Source organism: Cnephaeus nilssonii (assembly GCF_951640355.1).
Source record: "Cnephaeus nilssonii genome assembly, chromosome: 17".
Taxonomy (NCBI): Eukaryota; Metazoa; Chordata; class Mammalia; order Chiroptera; family Vespertilionidae; genus Cnephaeus; species Cnephaeus nilssonii.
The window spans coordinates 49491208-49512928 of NC_137088.1; the positions used below are offsets into that span (position 1 = coordinate 49491208).

A 21721-nucleotide genomic window follows, 5' to 3' on the forward strand; every position below is an offset into this window, starting at 1 on the left:
GATGGAGCTCAGCCTGCCATGGAAGATGGAAGGAGGGATGTGGTAAAGCCCCTTCCTCACTCATGGTCTGTGGGCATCTGAGTGTCAGACCACCCCAGAGGGAAGCCTGGCTTACCTAGCATCAGGGTAGAGTGCCAGGCGGGGCTGACGTGAGCCCTTGATGGGCCCCTCAGATGTGGCCTCTCCATTCACTCATCACCGTTCTTACTTGATATTACAGGGCTATGTCCACCCACTCTGTACCTGGAATCAGCATGACCTTCTGGAAGTGTCACTGCATTGAGTGAGTCCCTGCCCTACACCCTCCCATGGTAGCTGCTCCCATGCACACAAGATGCCATCCAGACCCCTTGGCATGGTCTCCCATTCACCCGCTGCGGTGCCATGGGCGTTCTGTCTGGGCCACTGGCAGGCTGTTCCCTTTGCTGGCAGCGCTTCTTCCCACCACTCCCCTTTTGGTTCTCTCTTACGTCAGCTTGGACACCCTTTTCCCAGAGATCACGGCCCATGGTCTCCTGGTGTAAATTCCAGTGTTAAACTCTCTTAAACATATTATTTAATTGCCTGTCCTGGCAATCACTGGATTTTTAACTGTTGATTTGTATGATTGTTTAATAGTTGAATCCCCTATTATTCTGTAAGTTCTGTAAGCACAGAGACTGTGTTTTATTTATATTGTGTACCTAGTGCTTAGCACCTAGAATGCACTTAATGAGTTTTGTCTAAATGATGCCAAATATATATTCTTTTATAAAACTAGGAATCAGGGAGAGATAAAACTTTATATAGAGGCGTTTCTTCATTTTGCCTTCTATGGTGGCCAATTTCCATATTGTAAAATATTCATTAGCTATTCTTTTTAATTATTCTCTCATACTGTATCTTATGGATACATTATAATTTATTTAATTGTTGTTCTATTATTGAGACTGGGATAGACATTACTTTTTTTATTTCGTCTCTGATCATTTCCTTGGGATAGAGACCAGGTGGGAGATCATTTCTTTATGTGTCCATAAACATGAACACTGTCAAGGCTCGGGATACCTATTCCCAAAATGCTTTCCATAAAGGTGGGGACTGTCCTTCTACCACCTGGGAATGAGAGTGCACATCACAGGGCATCTTGCCATCATTGGATGTCCCTAGTCACTTTTTTTTTTCTGTCCTATTTTGTCATTATCATTTTCATGGGCATTTTTTGACTAACAGCAAGCTTGACTATTTTTTTCTGTTCTTTGGTTGCATTTTGGTTTTTTTTTGTAAGTGATAGAAATCTGACTTCTAATCTCACTGTTGCACTCAAATAAACTCAAAGTCCTGAGGGCTCTAGAGAGAGTTGGCAAGATAGCACCAGAACAATGGGGCAAGGACTATGTGGAAACATAACAGCCACAATAGAGAAAGGAAGAGGACATAGACAAGGGCATGAGCAGAACAAGAAGCCACAGGTTTCAACTCAACATCAGAATGTTCAGTGAATAGATAGAAAGTCTTAATTTTGTTTGTCAGCAACTGCAGCAAGCCCCAAGATAGGGCAATCTTTGTCTTAGCAAAGGCGATGTGCCAAGGCATAGCATTTTGAACCAGACATCCTTAGTTCAAATCCTGGTTAATCACTTACAAACTGTGGGATTTGAGGCAAACTAATTAATGTTCCTTTATCTCATTTGCTCAGCAATAAAATAACCTCATTTCACAGAGAAAAGAGTAGCAGGCTTGGAACAGGATGAGAACACAACACATTTTGGCTGCCTTCCCTTCTCCGAATAAGGATATGTCAGAAGTATTCTCCTAAGGGTGATGATCACTCATATGTTGTGTTATCTACTCAACACTTATCTAGGAAGCTCCTTAACTAAGTCTGTCCCTTTGCTGGGCAAGCAAGACAGACACTGTCCTTCCTACTACACAAGGTAAGTAGTAAGACTGCTAGTATCGTCCCTATTTCACAATTGAAAAAAAACAGGAGAAACGCAAGATCTTGTGTATCTATGCCAGTGAATTGCACCTAAGTTGGCCTAGAACACAAATCTCTCAATTCCTAATTTACAGCTCTTGCTTCTATTATTGTCATGATTATCAACAACAAGCACTATTAATGACTAGAGGCCTGGTGCATGAAATTCGTGCACAGGTAGGTTCCCTAGGCTGGGCCGGCGATCAGGGCTGATCTGTGGGGCGACTGGTGGGGTGATTGGGCCCCTGCTCGCACCTGCCTTGGCTGGCCTGGCACTGCCTGCTCACCGGCCCCGCCCCCCACCGCCGCTGGTCAGAGACTATGGGCTGGGGGCAGCTCCTGCATTGAGCATCTGCCCCCTGGTGGTCAGTGCACGTCATAGCGACCGGTCGTTCTGCTGTTTGGTTGATTTGCATATTCGGGTTTTATATAGATAGATTAGCAAACAGGCAAAACATGAGCATTAAATTATTATTTATGATTCATTGTGCTAATAATCTCTTTGGGCATTTATCATGGTTGGTTATAGGGATGAGGAAGACTCCTGCTGGAAACCAGGACAGTTCTGGAATGAGATGCTTTCACACTGAGTCACCAAGAGCCCTGATCCCAGTGCCTGCGGCTCCCCACACTGCATCCCCAGGAGGCTGTCCCTGGACCTGGTTTGCGGGGTTTTGTGGCCCGCTCAGCAGGCACTAGCCCAGTCTGCCTGAACCCCACTACTATCCAACGATGCTCAGCTCACAAGGCATTCAACGTGCCTCAGACTGTGGGGCAGGGCGAGGCCTCCAAGACCCGGTCAGCTGGAAGGAGGTCATGCTGCTGGAGGCCTCCCTGACCACCCCTGGCCACCAGGCACTGAGCTGCTTTCCCTTCCCACCAGGCCTGCAGCTGTGCTTTTGGCTTCCTACCCTGACCCTCAGCTCACCTCAAGTTATTAGGTCACTCCTGAACCCCACTTTACCCATCGGCTTTCAAAATGGTAACCTGGCCCCGTGGAGCAGGCTAGAAGAGAAAGTCTTCAGTCTAATCAGAACTGGCTACATTTTCAGGGCCCAGCGCAAAATTAAAGTGAGAGGCTCCTAATTCAAAAAGCATGAAAAAAGTGCCATTCAAGGTACCAAGATGTGTAGCATTTTCCTTTCTCTGAGTATTTCCTTTGCCCAAATGCATGTCCCATTGTTTCATCAAACTTCACTTACAAACACAAGTCCAAAGATAAAATGATTAAGAATTTCAAGATGGCAACAACAGAGCATTTCACCCAACACAGGTCCTGTGTGAGCGTGGGGCCTGTGCAGCTGCATATCTAAGCCCACGAGTCAGGCGTTGAGTCCAGTGCCCTCCAGTCTGTTCCTCCTGGACTGAGGAGGGACGGCTAGGAGGCTGTTCTGCCTGGACGGTGGGGGCACAGCAGTGGGAGGCTGTTCTGCATGGACAGAGGAGGGATGGCTGGGAGGCTGTTTTGCATGGACAGAGGTCGGGGGGGTGTGCAGCAGTGGGAGGCTGTTCTGTGTCGACCGAGGAGGGACTGGCTGCCACTGGTGTGACATGAAACCTTTGCCCCTCGCTACAGTCATTGAACTCTGTGAAAACCGCTCCTGGCTTCTTGTTGTTAATCTTTCTATTCTTAAGAGTCGAGGAGGTTTAATTATTAGCATCCTTCCCTATCCCTCTTCCCTTTGGGAAGAAACATCATGAAAAGGTCCACTCTTTGTCTTTTTCCAGCCATGGGGAGACCTGACTATCTTTATATTAAAAACAGCTGATATTTATTCAGAGAGTACTATGTGCAAGGCACAACTCCCTGCCTCAGAAATACTCTACAGTCCCGCATGCATTTTATCTTGGCCATCCTGTGAAAGGCTTACAATTACAGCCCGCTAGCCACGGATGACAAACGGAGGCTCAGAGAGGCTAGCAAAGGGCCACCGGCAGGGAGCAAACACCTGTCTGACTCCACAGCCCACTCTTACCCCTGCCTCCGTCCTGCCTTCCTCACACCTTCCCCAACTCTCTGCTCTGTGGCTTGATCCAGTTAACCTGTGAACTCAATGGGAGAATTCCGTTTCAAGACCAACTGGACCGGGCTGCTCCAACCTCTCAGTTTGCATTTAGTCACATGTTCAGTACACGTCACAGAGTGCGACATTCCTGCAGCCAAATGAGCTGGTGCAGGAAGTGGCGAGTGGCCTGCGGGGCCAGAGTTGATCAGTGAATCTCCGTCTCATTGTGCCGTCCCTCTCTGCTCATTTCTTTTCCTTTGCTGTGCACGGACTGGTTATTAAGATGAATACCTCTTCTTCAAAGTTTCCCCAAATGAAATAAAATTAGACTTTGAAGAGGCTGATGGTTGGGAAGGTTAACTGACTGACTTCTCTCTGAACACAGGCAGACCAAGGACAGTGGGTGAGGGGGTCCCCTGCTGTGACCCCATCTTGTCTACCACTGAACTCACACGGTACAGCTGGCTGGCAAAAATGCTAAAAATAGTCACCAATTACTGGGTGCTTATGATTTGCCAGGACCTGGGCTGATTGCTTGCGATAGATTATCTGATTTAATCCTCTGACAGCTCCGTGAGGTCTGTTTTCTTATGATCCCCACTTTATACAAGGAGAACTAGGCTTTGGAGAGGTTAAGTAACTGGGCCAGGGTTTCAGGCTATCCTGGAGCTGGGATTCAACCTCAGAGTCTCTGAGCCCAAAGCCCATGCATGGAACCCCAGAGCTTACTGCCTCCCCGTAACTCAGCTCAGCTTAGAGTGAGTAGAGTGTGTATCTGGCTCTCTCTTTAGACAGAGAACACCGTGGGGGCAGGGAGCATAGCATGATTTTTAAAAATCTCCTACACTCAACACAGGGCCTGGCATTCAATAAGTTTAAGGAAGAAGTGACAATTGCAGAAAAACTGTGTCACCAAATTCAGGAGATTCTGTAAAGAAGTGACACATGAGATAACCACGGGTGTGACTGCTTCATTTGAACCAGAGGATTCGGGGTATTTTAGGAGCAGCATGCACAGCTGGACAGCTCGCTGAGGAACAAGGCATAGGCCCTTGAAGGTCAAGGAGTGGTTCCCTGATGAGGACAAGGCCTGGAAGCCAGGTGGAGGCCAATAGATATAATGATAGACAGTGCCACCAGCACACAAGCACAGACTGTAGAAATGCCATCACCCCCAGTGGCACCTCCAAATATGAAGAAATGAGTATTGAGACATGTGTGCCCTGTCCAAACCAAATACCTTTTGTGTGAGGGTGAGGAATAAACAGATGAACAGCTGGCTCACTAGGCTCCATGCACCAAGTATTACATGCACTCCTGTAACTTACGTGCATGGGATGAAGCGCTGACTTCCACTGCTTAGGGTTCCTACCTAATTAGCCCCTCACTTCTCCCTTCACGTGGAAAACACTCCCTGAATATCCACCATGTGCAGATCACTGTGTTAGGTGCTGCTGTGGATCCGAAGGTGAATGAGATAGTAGCGCTGCCCTTATGGACCTTATATCCTACTTCAGGAGATGATGCCACGTGCAGATGAATACACTTACTAGGTGTGAGTCTGAGCCCTGGCTTTACATCGTAAATTGGAGCTAAGAATAGAACTGACAGGGTCAATGGAAGGACAAACAGGAGATAAGCTCTTATATACACATTGTTCAACTCAATATCCAGCACACAGAAAGCACACAAAATATGTCTTTCATTTCAGGATTATAGGCCAGAGGTTGGTAAACTACGGTCCATGAGCCCAGTCTGGCCAACTACCTGCTTATGAGCTTAGAATGGTTTTTATATTTTTAAATGGCTGAAAATAATCAAAAGAAGGAGAATATTTCATGACACATGAACATTATCTGAAATTGACATGTAGTGTCCATAAATGGTTTAATTAGAACAGGGCTAAGCCCGTTTGTTTACATGTCGCCTAGGCTGCTTTTTGCTTCAAAACGAGTGGAGGAGCTATGACAGAGACCCTATGGCCAACGAGCTTAAAGTATTTATTTTCAGGTCCTTTCCAGAAAAAGTGTACCGACCCCTATTATATACGGAGAGATCGCTTGCTCAGTCTAACGTGAATAGTTTTATTTTCATTAGCGAATTAGAGTGTGCTCGCCCCAGTGCATCCATAAAGATGAACCGACAAGGGTAGCTCACTCCACGGCGATCCAATTTGCTGCTCGCAATTCTTCACGGAGCTCTCTCCTGCAGTCTTGGCGCCCTGGAAAATTTGGGTTGTGTTTCGTAGCATTGCAGACACGTGGTGCCCAAATGCTGCTTCCAGATCCACTTGAGCTGGCTGACTCATTTAGTCACACTACATCATTATTAATACCAAATAATAAACATGAGTAGCAGATAATTCATATTTTGGGGGGTAGAGATGACTTTTAAAGTCACAGCACATTATTTCTCCAAGCCTATGCCACAGTGCCATGCTTTGAAAGTGAACACTTTGATCTGGGGGAGAAACTAGGGGAGAGAAATATGCGCGGGGGCTTGGGGGGCGGAGGAGAAATTCACAGGCAAAGCGCCCTTCCCTGTGTGTTTGGAGAGCATCTGCTTCATCGCAGTCACATCTCTGTTTACTATTTAAAGCCTCTTATTTGCGGAAGCCTCCTCAGACCATATGTTATCAACAAATGTTGCTAATCAAGTACAGTAATTTTCATTAGAATTTCCCCCCCGCCCTCAAGAACAAAAATCAACATTTGCCACAAAGGGAATATACCTCCCAAAATGACAGCAAACATCCCCTGCGAACCTTTGACAGCAGAGTGATATTTATGAAGGCGCATGTGAGTTAGCCAAGAACGCATCCACTCTCAGCGAAGAAGGACCCTTGGAGAATTGGATTCTGTGCAGGTTGGTGCCGGGGGATGATGTCATTAGTTGCCATGGCGATGCTGAGCATAAGGCCGTAATTCCTGCCACGAAGCCTGGATTTGCATTTACTCAAGGTGTATGGCTCCTGTGAGCTGGGTGTTAAATTGGTTTGGTTCATAAAATTAAGTGTGGGCTTTAACAAGGGAGAAGTGTCATTTCAGGGAATGAGAACGCCTTGGTCCCGTTGCTGAGAGGGAGAGTTAATAATTGCCCGGAGATAATCGAATCAAACCTTTGGCCTGCTTGCAGGCAGGCTGCAGGAGGGTCTATGGCAAGCAGATCAATCGTGCCACCGCCGTGTCTCCTGTAAACCTATTGATAGGATGTGATTCCTCCAATGTCCTGGAAAGGCTAGGCTACCTCTTATCTACACAAATGAGATGTTTGCTTTGCAGAAATTGGGTTGTCTGAGCGGCGGGGAGATGAAGGCTCGGTTAGCCTACTTAACATTTCCACAGGTGCCCCCTCCCAGGAATAGGAAATCAAATGTGCACAAGCCTCCGCTTAGCTTCCCTCCCTCACATCTGCTCTCCTAAGGCACCCGACGTAGTCAAAGGAACTGCCAGCCACCCAACATTATTGTCGTCTCCTCTTCACCCCACGTCCACTTCATCACCGGACCTTTCAGACCTCCTACGTATATCATAGATTGCCAGGGGAACATAAACCGGAAGAGGGAGGTTGGAAGTGCCAGGAGGGTGGGTGGAATATTTAAATACAGCGGCCAGCCAGTATCACCTGTATTTCCTTGTGTTTCTGTTTGCCTCTTCCTGCTAGAATGCAAACTGCACAAGGGCAGGGATCTCTGTCTCCCTCGTTGCTTTATCCCCAGCACCTAGCACAGTGCCTGACACCATGGGGCATGCTCAGTGGGCATTTGCTGAAGAAATGAAATCCCTGAATTGTGAATTCCTCCACACACATGCACACACGTGTGATGAGATTCAAGTTGAAAGTTAACTGGAGCAATGCTTGATTATCGTGGACTTAATATTCTTTGGGATGGTTAAAGAGGACGTTCAAGCAAACTCGATATTATAAATTTTTTAAGGGCAGGGACCAAGTCTGTCTTGCTAACTGTTGTATTCCAGTTTAGCTCAGTGCCAGGTGCCTATGGAATAATATATACGATTCACTCAAATACAGGAGATCTGTGTGCCAATCCTTACTTCCTCTTTAGATATGTGGACTTAGGCCATGGCAGAGTCTCAGTTTGCTGACCTGTATAATGCGGCCTACTGTATTTTTGTCCTAAAGACAGATCCTGGGTATTTGTTTTCCAGCATTTCCTTTTGATTCCCTCTTAGAGTTTCCATCTCTCTGCTCATATTACCCATCTGTTCTTACATGATGCCTACTTTATTTTCTCCTTAGAGCCCATACTAACCATAGTTGTTTTAAATCCCATCTGATAATCCCAGCACCACTGCCTGATCCGAGTCTGGTTCTGATGCTTGCTCTGTCTCTTCCGATGTGTTTTTATTTTTAGTCTGCCTTCTCATTTTTGTGAAAAGCTGAATGTGATGTACTGGGTAAAGGGAGCTGTGTGTGCAAGCAGCAGGCTCTGCTCCTGGCCTCTGCCGCAGCTGGCTGTCTTTCTAATTTGGGGACAGCGGTTTGCTCTGTGACCTAAATTCTCTGGTGGATCTAAGAGTTGCTGATTTTCAGTTTGTTCAGCCATTTTCTTGTTGTGGGGATGGGAACCAAGACTTCCACCATCTATGTATGCCAGACCGGAAACCAGAAATCCACCAGAATCCAGATAGTTCAGGACCCTACCCAGCCCTGCGAGCTTAGACAGTATTCTCCACCGGAGGCTGAGGCATGAGAAAACATCTAGGTGGTCAACAGGAAGATCTAAATGGAAAGTTCACTATTGGGGCTAGGTAGCAGGATGGTGAGGGATTAGGGAGGGTGGGTGGCATGCAGTGCTGTGGGCAGGGTGGGGTGAGCCCGATGGTGAGGGGTTAGAGAGGGTGGGTGGCATGCAGTGCTGTGCGCAGGGTGGGGTGAGCCTGGTATTGGGTGTCCTGGGTTTGTGGGGCGGGTGAAGTGGGAAGGACTTCAAGGGTTAAATCATAGGGATGACAACACATCACATGGCCTGAGGCCTGAGCATCAAATGGAGTTTACAGCATGGCCCAAAGATATCCTGGCCCAAAGATATCCGTCATTGTGAAAGGAGGTGAGGTTTTTGTCATTGGAAATGATGGCTGTGTCCCAGCCTGTGGTTACTCTGCATTTTCATCATCTAGCTGCCTAACTCTAATCACCGATTTATTCCAAGTTCCTAAGGACCTTTAGAGAAAATGAACTGCTCACTGAATGACAGGCAAAAAAAACAGGCGGGGGGGGGGGGGGGGGGAGCTCTCAAGGAGTTGCTGGGAATACGTTCATTCACTTTCTCCTCTCTGACTCAGCCAGCCAGCTCCTAGCTAATTTCCCACACTGGGCTTTTCCCTGTCATCGCTCTTACAACCTGAGCTGGTTATTATGGTTGTAACCTGTGATTTTCATAAGCAATTGGGAAGCCCTATGGTTAACTGTGTCTTTAGAACTCAAATCTGCCTTGGGACACCTTGCAGCCTCCAGAAGGCTCCTGGGTGCACAGAAGCCACACAACAGTCCGCTAGGCCACTCGAAGAGGGAATTAGAAAGTGAAGAACCAGAGGCACGGATACACCAGATACACCGAGCAGACTGACAGCTGTCAGGGGGGAGAGCAGGGGGACCGGATGAAAGATGTGAAGAGGATAGCCAAGGAGCATATATGCATAGCCCATGGGCACAGACAACAGTTGATGGCCAGAGGGGTGGGGGGTGTGGCCTGGGTGAAGGTGGGCAAAGGCGGGGAAATGGAGACATGGAGACACCTGTAATAGTGTCAACAATAAAAATAAAGTTTAAGAAATAAAAGGGAACTTGACCAGGAAAAAGAAAGAGAAAATGCAATGCAAACCCCTTTGTGTTCCAACCAGTTCCACTGAGGGTGTGAGCCACCCGAGAAAAGGTGAGAGACACGCTGGAGAGAGGGGAGGAGCCCCGAGAGCACTTGGGCCACGCCCGTCACGTACACGGGAGGGGTTCGGAGGCAGACTGACTTGTTTCTGTCATCTAAACACTTTATTATCTCAGACAAATTTACTAGCCTCTCAGATTCACTTTTCAGGTCTACAGCATGGGCATGTTAACAGCCGCCACCTCACAGGGCTTCTATCTCTCAATGAAATGAGAGAGGCACTGAGCGCAGTGCAAGTTCTCACTAAAGGGCAGTTCACATTATCCAGGGAGCACGGGAGTAAGAGGGCCTGGACTCTGGCCGCCTAGGTTCCACACCAGCTGTGCCACGTCCTACTTTAGTGACTCTGGGCAGGTGACTGAGTCTCCTGCAGCCTCTGTTTTCTTACCTATAAAATGGGTATATTAATCGTGCTCCCCTCTGAACATTCTCTTGGTCGAATTAGATGAGAAAATGCCTCCCAGCCTGATCGTCGACAAGCCTTGCATAATTATTCAGTGACATCGCAGAGATACATGAACAACTTATCCAAGTGCCAGCACTAGACTCAAACATGAAGATGTGAGATGTTTCAAAACCATCTGAGCAATGGCATTTGTGTTCTCAGTCTGAGCAAAATAACACTGGGACTTGAATTCAGGTTTGATTTTTTTTTTGCTCTGGCAAAGGAGAAGGAGCTGAGAACTCATCCTCACTTTCTTGGACTTCCTTCCTTCTCTAAGTGCCCAGAATACTTCCCCTCATCCCCATCCCACATATCTTTCTTCTCTGGCCTTCTCTTGAGTTAGATCAGATTATTACTCAAAGAGCTTTCCTCTCTCCTGCCTTCCTCAACAGGAGAGTTTTCTTCCTGCCCCGTTGATGTTGGATTTGTCTATGTGACTACTTGCATTGACCTCCTTCTGTGTAGAGCATATATATCTCTACAACTTGACTTTGAAATTATCTGTGTGACTCTTTGGGCCAGTGGGGCACTAGCAGATGTGATGGAAGCAGAGGCTTGAAATGTGCTGGTGTGGCTGTGCTGCCTCTCTGGTGCCTCTGTCATCCCCATGATCAGAGCATCCTACAGGTCAGGAGTCAAGGTCAACCAGACCCACAGCTTGAAACACAGCTACCCAGCCAAGCCTCGTATGAATCAGCCAACCCCAATCAATCTGCAGCTCAGTGAATGAAATAAGTGACTGTGGTTTGAAGGCATTCAGTTTTGAGATGGCTTGTTATATAGCCATAGCTAACCGATACAGTGCCTTTATCTGGTACTTAATCACACCATCTTGGTTCTATTCTTTGTCCTGTAGATTGGGCTGCAGTCCTCAGTTAGCACAGCACATCCTGAAGAGCCCAGACACATTTTACAGTCCTTTCACATAGTTAGAAAGTCTATTACAGGCACTCAATAAACACCAGCCTAATGACCTTGCTGGCTTGGAAAAACAGTTCCTAGCTCATATGTCCTCAGAGAATAACCACCCTGTTTGCAATGTCAAATGAGGCAGTCTCTCCACAGTGTGAGAACTGGCCTGAGGCCTGATTGTGCTGGCTAAGGCTGCCACAGGCTCTGTCTAGGTCCCCTAATGAGCAAGAGTGTCAACGTGTTCCAAGGCCCAGGCAGGCAGCCAATGTCTCTCAAACCACTGGTGGTCAAGTGCTCCCAGGGGAAGCCCAACCACATCAAAGGCACTCCAATCAAGCCTCCCACATGGGAGGCAATGAGCAGCAAGCCAACCTCAGCAGCACTGAGCGCCCCAACATGTGTGGCTCTATCTGAATGGATATCCAATCTGTGGGGGGCATTCAGAGGTAGCACTTGGGGGTCTCAGGGATGGCCTTTCAGAGCTTTGGCTGCCCTCCGACTAGCCAGCCCCATCCTGTGAGACCTCCCTGTTGCCTTTGACAGAAGGGATTATGGGAGCTCTTGTTGGTTTTGCTTTCATGGGCTGGGTTCCCATCATCCCACAGAGAGGGGTCCCTGAGGACACTCTTGTGAGCCATGCTTGTCTCTACCTCCAGGGACTGGCTTGTGGATTTGTTATTTTTTTCTCTCTATTTAACATTTATGAGAAGTCACTGGGAGTGGTCACAAATGCCAGGAGTCTCAAAGGGAAATGGTGACTGGGCCAGCTGGCCAGATGCCCTTCAGTAAGGACTGAGATGTTTTTTTAAAGCACTGGGGAAAGTGCATGGCACGGGCCCCATCAGGAGGCAGAGAGTTGTTTTCGAAAAGTGACAAATCTCAGTTGTGGAGAAATATCACCACCACTCAACCAGACCATGATATACTAACGCACCTCAGCGGAGTGAGAATACTACCTGCGCTGCCAGTCAAATCCGACTCTCCTGCACTGACCACCCGGGGCCCCCAAAGGGCCCATCTACTCTTACTCCGGGACTCCTACTCACATAAGAGTGAACATAAGGAGGTAAAAGACCTATACTCAGAAAACTACAGGACATTGAAAAAAGAGATAGAGGAAGACATAAACAAATGGAAGACCATACCATGTTAATGGATTGGTAGAATCAACATCATTAAAATGTCCATACTACCCAAGCAATCTACAGATTCTATGCAATCCCCATTAAAATACCAATGGCATACTTCAAAGATCTAGAACAAACTCTCCAAAAATTCATCTGGAATAGAAAAAGACCCCGAATAGCCACAGCAATCCTGAGAAAGAAGAACAAAGTTGGAGGAATCACAATACCAGATATCAAGCTATATTACCAAGCCACAGTTCTCAAAACTGCCTGGTACTGGCATAAGAACAGACATACTGTATAGATCAATGGAACAGAACAGAGAACCCAGAAATCGACCCAAGCTATTATACTCAATTAATATTTGACAAAGGAGGCAAGAGCATACAATGGAATCAAGACAGTCTCTTCAATAAATGGTGTTGGGAAATTTGGTCAGATACATGCAAAAAAATGAAACTAGATCACCAATTTACACCATACACAAAAACAAACTCCAAATGGCTAAAGGACTTAAATGGAAGATGGGAAACCATAAAAATCCTACAAGACTCCATAGGCAGCAAAATAGCAGACATATGTCATAGCAATATCTTTACAGACACAGCTCTTAGGGCAATGGAGACTAAGGAGAAAATAAACAAATGGGACTATATCAAAATTAAAAGCTTCTGCACAGCAAAAGAAACCATCAACAAAACAACAAGAAAGCCCACTGCATGGAAGAACATATTTGCCAATGATATTTCAGATAAGGGTTTAATCTTCAAATTTACAGAGAGAGAACTCATACAACCTAACAAAAGGAAGATAAACAATCCAATAAAAAATGGTCAAAGGACCTAAATAGACACTTTTCAAGAGGATATGCAGAAGGCTGAGAGACATATGAAAATATGCTCAAAGTCACTAATCATCTGAGAGATGCAAATCAAAACAACAATGAGATACCATCTCACACCTGTCAGAATGGCTATCATCAACAAATCAACAAACGACAAGTGCTGGAAAGGATGTGGAGAAAAAGGAACCCTCATGCACTGCTGGTGGGAATGCAGACTGGTGTAGCCACTGTGGAAGACAGTATGGAAAAAAGTTAAAAATGGAACTCCCATTGACCCAGTGATCCCACTTCTAGGACTATATCCCAAGAAACCAGAAACACCAATCAGAAAGGATATATGCACCCCTATGTTCATAGCAGCACAATTTATAATAGCTAAGATTTGCAAACAACCTAAGTGCCCATCAGCAGATGGGTGGATTAAAAAACTGTGGTACATCTACACAATTGAATACTATACCACTATAAAAAAGAAGGAACTTTTACCATTTGCAACAGCATGGATGAAACTAGAGAGCCTTATGCTAAGTGAAATAAGCCAGTTGGAGAAAGATAAATATCACGTGATCTCACTCCTATTTGGAATATAATGATCAACATAATTTGATGAACAAGAATAGATCCAGAGACAAATGGCAGGGGAGGGGGGCGTTAGAGAGCAACCAAAGGACTTGTATGCATGCCTATTAGCATAACCAATGAACACAGACACTGGGGCGGTGGGGGCTTGCCTGGGGTGGAAATGGCTGGGGCCGGGGGGTAGAGGGGGGTCAAGCATGGAAAAAGGAGACATATGTAAAACTTTAGACAATAAAAAAAGTAATTCCATTACACAAGGGAATACTATGCAGCTGTAAATAAGAGGGATCTCCTACTCTTTGGAACAGCATGGATGGACCTAGATACTATTATGCTAAATAAAATAAGCTAATCTGAGAAAGACAAATATCACATGGTCTCACTTATTTGTGGAATCTAGTGAACAAAACAAATTCACCAACAAAATAAGACCCAAAGCATGGAGTCACGGAACAGATTGACATACCTTGATGTGGGGATGGGAGGAAGAGGAGAAATAAACCAAATAACTTACATACTTATATGCATAGCCCATGGACACAGACAATAAGTGGTGAAGATCTGGAGAGGTGGTTAATGGCTGGGTGAAGGAGGGTAAAGTGGGAGAAAAATGGGAGACATCTGTAATATTGTCAACAATTAAAAAAAAGGAAAAGAAAAAAGAATGTACAGAATAGTTCAGAGTAAGGGGAGGCTGGGAGTATATAATAATTTATATGGGACAATATAAGGGTCTCAAAATCATGAGTTAAAGGGACGATGGATGAGGTACTAGAATAGAGATTTTCAGGCTCTCTTCCATATCTACTATGCAAGAATTTATGTAGAGTATTTATTTTTAATAATATTTCTTGGTGGCTTTGCTATTTAGCTATGTTTGTGGACTACCACAGAGTCTACAGTTCTTATCAGCATGTGGAACAAGCAGCAATCAGACCTTTGATTAAGGTTCACAAAGATGAACAAATAGACAGGCCTTGGTTGCCCAGTCAACCCTAATTAGATTTCCCCTAATATTAGGTGGCCCTTGAAGGAAGAAAGAGTAATTACTCAATTTCCTTGAGATGCTAACCATAGGTAAGTTCTTTTCTAGTTTGAGAGCCATTAATGGGTGCATTGCAACAGTGGTCCTTGAAATGACAATTTGAAAGTTACTATAACAGTGATTCTTAGTAGTAGCTATAAAAGGGAGTCTTCCACTCAGTAAAGAATGATGATAATAACAGAGCTCTGAGTACTTGCTATGTGCCAATCACTCTTCTGTGTGGTTTTACACCAACCATGTCATTTAGTAAAGTAAGCACTGGATTCCTGAAGAAAAAGAGGTCTGTGTTACTGTGACTACCTCACAATATTGTGAGCAACCAAAAATATGGAACCAATGAGAGAGAGAGAGAGAGAGAGAGAGAGAGAGAGAGAGAGAGAGAGAGAAGAAGAAGAAGAAGAAGAAGAAGAAGAAGAAGAAGAAGAAGAAGAAGAAGAAGAAGAAGAAAAGAAGAAGAAGAAAAAGAAGAAGAGAAGAAGAAGAGAAGGAGGAGGAGGAGGAGGAGGAGGAGGAGGCATTTGTCTCTGGGTAAAATGTTGTGATATGTAAATTTGTTGAAAATGGAAATTCAGTAACCAATAGTATTTTAACCTCTCCCCTCATGACTCTCTGATTGACATGGATAATAAGACAACTGCATGACTTCTGAGTAAGGCCACATAGCTTCACCACCTTCCCAGTTGGGGAGCAGAACCAACGCTACACTGCCTTTCAGTGAAGCTCTCGTCCACATCCTCCCAAAGAAGACTGCCTTTGCCCTCTGCCTACAAATGCCTGTCCCCTCTGACTGTCCGTAGCGTAGGCTCCAGCCGTTCATTACAGGGCCAAAAATCAGGTTGATTCCCTCCACCAATCATCCAAGAAAAATCATAGAATTGTGGTCATTAATTCCATCACTCTAAGTGATTAAATATTTTATTATCCATTATGATTGCTTGTAATTTTTATGAATTATTTGCACCATTAAAAATCAACATGAAAATGGAGATCTGTTTGGATCAGCAGACTTTTTTTCCTTCTGTCTTATGTCAGGCATAAATACTGGCGATATTTAGGGTGTTGAAATGTTCTCTTATCCTTCATGGAGGATGGGAAAAAAAGCTATATTTTGGTGGAGAGTGAGAGGAAATGCCAAAAAATCAGATAAGTGATACAAATGACTGACTGACATATAGTTTAGCTATGCTACAGCAGTGGTGTTGCTGGGAAGTTTACATATTTGATTTATATTCACACCTATCATAATGCGTTAGATTGCAATTTGATGGTCATGCCTAGGGACCTTGGCGTGGCCAATGCTTTATTTGTAATAATGGATCGTGTTATAGCACATTTTGTCTGTAATTCCACATTTTTTTTATTGATTTCAGAGAGGAAGGGAGATGGAGAGAGAGTTAGAAATATCAATGATGAGAGAGAATCATTGATTGGCTGCCTCCGGCAAACCCCCGCCCCCCGCCACCCCAACTGGGGATTGAGCCCACAACCCAGGCATATGCCCTGACCAGGATCAAACCATGACCTCCTGGTTCACAGGTCAATACTCAACTACTGAGCCATGCCGGCTGGGCTGTAATTCCACATTTTTGCAATTCTGTCAATATCTTGCTCAGCTTGGGCTTCTGTAAAAATAGCACAGACTGGGTGGCTTAAACAACAAACGTTATTTCTCACAGTTCTAGAGGCTGGGAAGTCCAAGCACCAGCAGATTTAGTGTCTCATGAGAGACCCCTCTCTGGTTCTGTTCTTGCTTGGCAGAGGGTGAGAGAGAGATCTTCTCTCTGTGTCTTTTTTAAAATAAGGACACTAATGCCATGTATGAAGGCACCATCCTTATGACCTATTTACATTCCAAAAGTCCCACCTCCCAATACCATCACAAGGGGAATTCGGGCTTAAACATAAGAAATTTGGGGGGATACAACAGTCAAACTATAACAGTCTGCCCCTGGATCTCCAAAATTCATGTCCTTCTCACAGGCATATATTACATTTAGTCTATCCCAGTGGTCGGCAAACTGTGGCTCGTGAGCCACATGCGGTTCATGAGCCGCGGTTTGCCGCTCTATTGACTAATGAGTTTGCCGACCACTGACCTAGACTCTCGATTCCAATAATTACAGGCTGTTGTTGTTCTTTGTGATTAAGCCCCTATCCCAGTGGTCGGCAAACTCATTAGTCAACAGAACGGCAAATCGCGGCTCGCGAGTCGCATGTGGCTTGCAAGCCACAGGTTGCCAACCACTGGTCTATCCCAACAGCTCCCCAGAAAGTTGAAAGTCTCATCTAACTACCACAAGGCCCTTGGCTTGGGCATTGCTTTATTTGTAATACTGGATCAAATTACAGTACACCTCATCTACAATTCCACACTTTTGTATACTGTCAGCAACAGTGATTGACTGCATACCATGTGTGAGATACAATGCCCAGCACTGTACAGGCATCATCTGCTTGAATCCTTGCAACTACCTAATGGTGTAGGTATGAACACTTCTACTTTACAGGTGAGGTGCCTTTGAGAGTCTCCAAAACTGAGGGCAGTTTTTAAGTGTCTAATACCACAGATATTTATCATAAGACTAGAGACCCGATGCACGAAGATTCGTGCAAGAATGGGCCTTCCTTCCCCTGGCTGCCAGCACCACCTTCACTCTGGCCCAGAGCCACCTTTCTGCCTTCTTACTGACCTGGAGCCACCTTTCTGCCTTCCCAAGCTGCCCAGAGGCCCAGAGCTGCTGGGGCGGTGCAGAATGCCTGCGTCATAGCCATGGCCGCTCAGTGCCTGCATATGCAAATTAACCCACTATCTTTGTTGGGTTAATTTGCATACTCACTCCTAATTGGCTGGTGGGCGTCACGAAGGTACGATCAATTGCATGTTTCTCTTTTATTAGTGTAGATATGGTCTATCTATAGAGTCTATCTATATATTGTTATTATGTCCAAAATTTATTATTTGAGGAAACTTAGGAACATTTATTATATTAGAAATATATTTACTCAAATGTCCCTCTAACCCTGTAAAAAATCCTGCAAAGATAGACATCTTAAATTTTGTAATACCCTGGGAAATGATGTATGATCAATCTCCTCATAAACATTAATTGATAATCTATTCTTTGTACACCACAATGTTAAGTTTTGAGGTGCTACAAAAATGTCTGGCCCTGAGGTTCTGTCCTAATTCATTTGAAAAACTAAATAATTACCTGAACAGTTAAAGAAACTGCACAGAGGAACTAAGTAGTTTAAGATAGTTAAAAAAATGTCCCAAGGCAGAATACAGAGAGCTGATAAATGCATAATGGAGGCAATAAACACTGTGGTTCAGAAAAAGTCCTTCAGTATGTTCCTTTGCTCTCCAATGAGTGAAAACTCCATGCTTACTTTTTCAATCAATACATACTTATCAAGCACATACTGTGCTTAGAGTTATTGCCAGCATGGTCCCCACTTTCATGAGCTCACAGGCTGGTGGAGAAACCCAAAATGAAAGGTGTGATGATATTTATGAAGGGCGAAGTAGAAGGGCTAGGGGACCATACGATGTGGGAGAGTGTTTAATGTGGGAAGGAGAGAAGGGAAGGCTGTTCTGTAGCTCTGTAATAGCATCTAACACCCATGGAGTCAGTTCTTCCCTTTTTAATGGAGGGTGGCTGACTCTGGCCGCTGGATAAAGGGTAGAAACTTGTAGGTTTGGTATGGTGAATGAGCTACCACAGGGCAGGCAGAGTTGGCCCAGGGAAAATGGGTGAAGTTCATGGACATCTGTTACTTTTTCCTGCTAAACACCCGTGTGCCTCCTTCTGCTTAAAGCATCCCAGTTCTTCCTTGGGAACCACCTCTCCCCCACCTTGGCTTTTATGGTTTGGGTGCAGCTGACCCAATTGCATTTCCACGGCTACGATGACTGGTTCAGAGGTGGATACCTGCCTCAGTTGATTCAATGAGGTTCAGTACAAGACTTCGGCTAAATCCACAGGGAAAGCAAAGCTTTTTCTGTTGGGGTTACTATTCTCATAAAATGTAACCCATGAACTATTGGCAGCAACCAGATTGCCTCCATAAGGAAAGAGGCTGCCTGAGAATGAGGGCAACCCAGAGGAAAGAGCTGAGAAGAGAAACACTTGATGACATCACATGAGCATCTCTTGATGACATCACATGAGCATCTGGATCCAGCCATGCCTGTGGGCCTAGACTCTTCAGTTACATGGAATGATGGAATCTTTTCTCAGTCCAAACCAGTTTGAATTATGGTTCTGATCATTGCAACCTATGTGAATACAAAGTATAGACAGATTTCTGGCTGTGGGAGCCAGAGTTCTCTGAAAAGTGGCCTTTGAATGTACATTCTTGGGGAGCATTTCTGTGTCCAGAGGACCATTACCTGGACAGAAGGATGGACGACAAGCACAAAGAGGCTGCTAGTGTGAGAAGCAGCTGACAGGAAGTCAAGAGCTGTGGATGCCACGCAGGCAGGTACGAATGCAGCCTTCTGTGCATGGAAATGCTTGGTTGGTTGGCAGAATCCCAATGCCAAAAGCTCCCTTTTCCTCGCTCCTAATGGTGACCTCATTCTCCCAAACCTCCCCCCATTCAAGTCCCACCCCCTCAGTGCATGTTCCGAATAATTCAGCTCTCACTCATCTCTCCTCCTTCTGCAGTTGCCCCTACCAACCAGAGTTTCTTTAATTGGTTCCCTTGTGTTGGTTTCAGCTTGGAGCTGGTGTGGATCCCCAGGGACCCTGGCACAGGGCTGCCTGTGGGTGGTCCCTCCCCACATCCCGGAGGCTCCGGAGTGTGAGAGGATGCAGTGGAGTTCAGTGCACCTGCCTTCTGCATTCCTCCCACCCTCAGCAAATACTGGCGTGTGGGTTGAGTTCTTGGTGCCATGAACATAATGCAGGACAGACGGACACAGCTCTGTTACGGGTGCACCAGGCCTTTGTGAAGTTTTTTTTTTTTTTTTTTTTGGTGTGTGTGTGTGTGTGTGTGTGTGTGTGTCGAGGCATTGAAACTTCTTCCCAAAGCTGAACAATCAGGCCTGTATGCATTTGTACATCTGATGTGTTTTCCAGAACATGGTAAGTATAGGCTTTCTTATCTTAGCCAGCCTTCATGAAATAAAAAGGGTGAAAATGTTTTACAAATGAAAAGTGCCAAACATTAGCTGCTGGTATTTTTAGGGATCCTGGCTCCTTCTTATATAATTCTTTCTTGTTTATCTCTGAGCCGGACTTTTCGGATACACTGGCCTATTTCATCATGTGTTCACCAATAAAAGAGTGAGACAAAAGACTCCAAAAGTCCAGGTGGAAAATAAAGTTATGATAGGATTTGGCCACTAGATGGCGACTGCAAGCTGTAAATGCGTCTCTGATTTTGGCAAGAGATTTTCAGAGCGCTTCCCCAATACTTCTTCAACCACAGTGTGTTTTTACCCCGTGTTCCCAAGCATATTTCCATTTGCTGTGAAAATATTTCAGCGGGTATGGAAATGTGGAAGAACACACTGGGTCCTTTGCATTCTTAACTACCTTGTTAATTCAACTAAGTAGAGTTAATTGACAATAAAGATGAACTGCAGCTAGGGTTGACCGTGACAGGGACAGACACAAGGTCGAAGCGCTGCCATACTTTGGAGAATGTGAAAGTTAGACCAGGGAGATGCACAGGCAGGGAGTTGAGTATCTGAATGGGAAGTGCCACTGGATTATTCTTTATTAGTAGCTGATGACTCCCTATATTTCATTAATACTGAAACTCAACCCCTCCATTTCCTCTGATCAAATCATGTCAATCAGGCCCCAGCCCTGGACATCATCAGGAAATAAACTAGACTGGAATGCATTTCTATTTATTGTGGGCACGTGAGAAGATCATAGGACTCAAGAATAAAACCCTAAATTGATTTACAACAAATAGCTAGCCTTCTTAGTCACTACTTGTCAACAATATGAGGCGAGTTTGGTCCTGGCCGGTTGGCTCATTTTTCTGCATTAATCACCAGGCACCCAGACTCTCTGCTACAGTTTTTCACTGATGATCCTGCCTGCAAAGCCAAAGAACACAAACTGCAACTTCCCACAGCCGAACAATCATTTTCTGAAACCACGGTTCCAGTTAGTAGAAATAAATTAAAATGGTTTGCTATCACAGATAAAAAGGGTTAATAGCTAAATCAATGGTTCTCAATTAGGGGTGCCTTTGCCCGCCCCTCCCAGGGGACACCTGGCAATGTCTGTTGATATTGTTTTTGGTTGTCACCATGGGTTGGGGGTGCTACTGGCATCTGCTCGGCATATATTTAGTATAGATTGGTTCTCTTCCCCCCTTTGTAACTTTTAAACATTGCAGAGCCCAGGGCTGCTGCTGAAATGCACAGGACAATCGTTAACTGGCCCCAAATGTCAAGAGTTCGAGGCTGAGATACCCTGATCCCAGATCATTCAACTCCATCCAGTGGCCTGGGAATTGTAGGCACTTCTGAGAGATACTCAGTCTGTAGGAGGACTGATGGTGGTCTTGACTGTTTGGTCCCTGAATATCTCCCCTCCCCTCTCCTCCCCACCCCAGTCCATTTGCACACCCTTTCCAGCCCCAGTTGTTTAAGAATTGCATCAGACTATCCATCTGTCTCCAGAAAAAAAAAAAAAAATCCAAAAATGCAAATGACTTATTCTCAGCAAAGTACACAGCTGTGCAAAGAATCATTTAAATCGGGGCTGGTAATATGCGTTTGTGTTTTTTTTTTTTTTTTAAAGAAAACTTTTCCAAAACTTCTCCAGCCTTTTAAACAGTTCCTTAAAAAACATCCTATGGCTGGGTTGAGAGAGAAAGTTGCCCATCTCTTTTTTAAATGATCTGCTTCCTGCTTTACTGAGAATTTGGA

At 45.2% G+C, this 21721-nt stretch overlaps 1 protein-coding gene across 17 annotated transcripts in view; it reads right to left on the minus strand.

Annotated features, from left to right (window-relative positions):
* The window catches only part of CADPS (calcium dependent secretion activator), a gene marked incomplete at both ends in the record, with an annotated part of 452199 nt that overhangs the window by 179494 nt on the left and 250984 nt on the right, over positions 1-21721 (minus strand). The window lies entirely within an intron of this gene.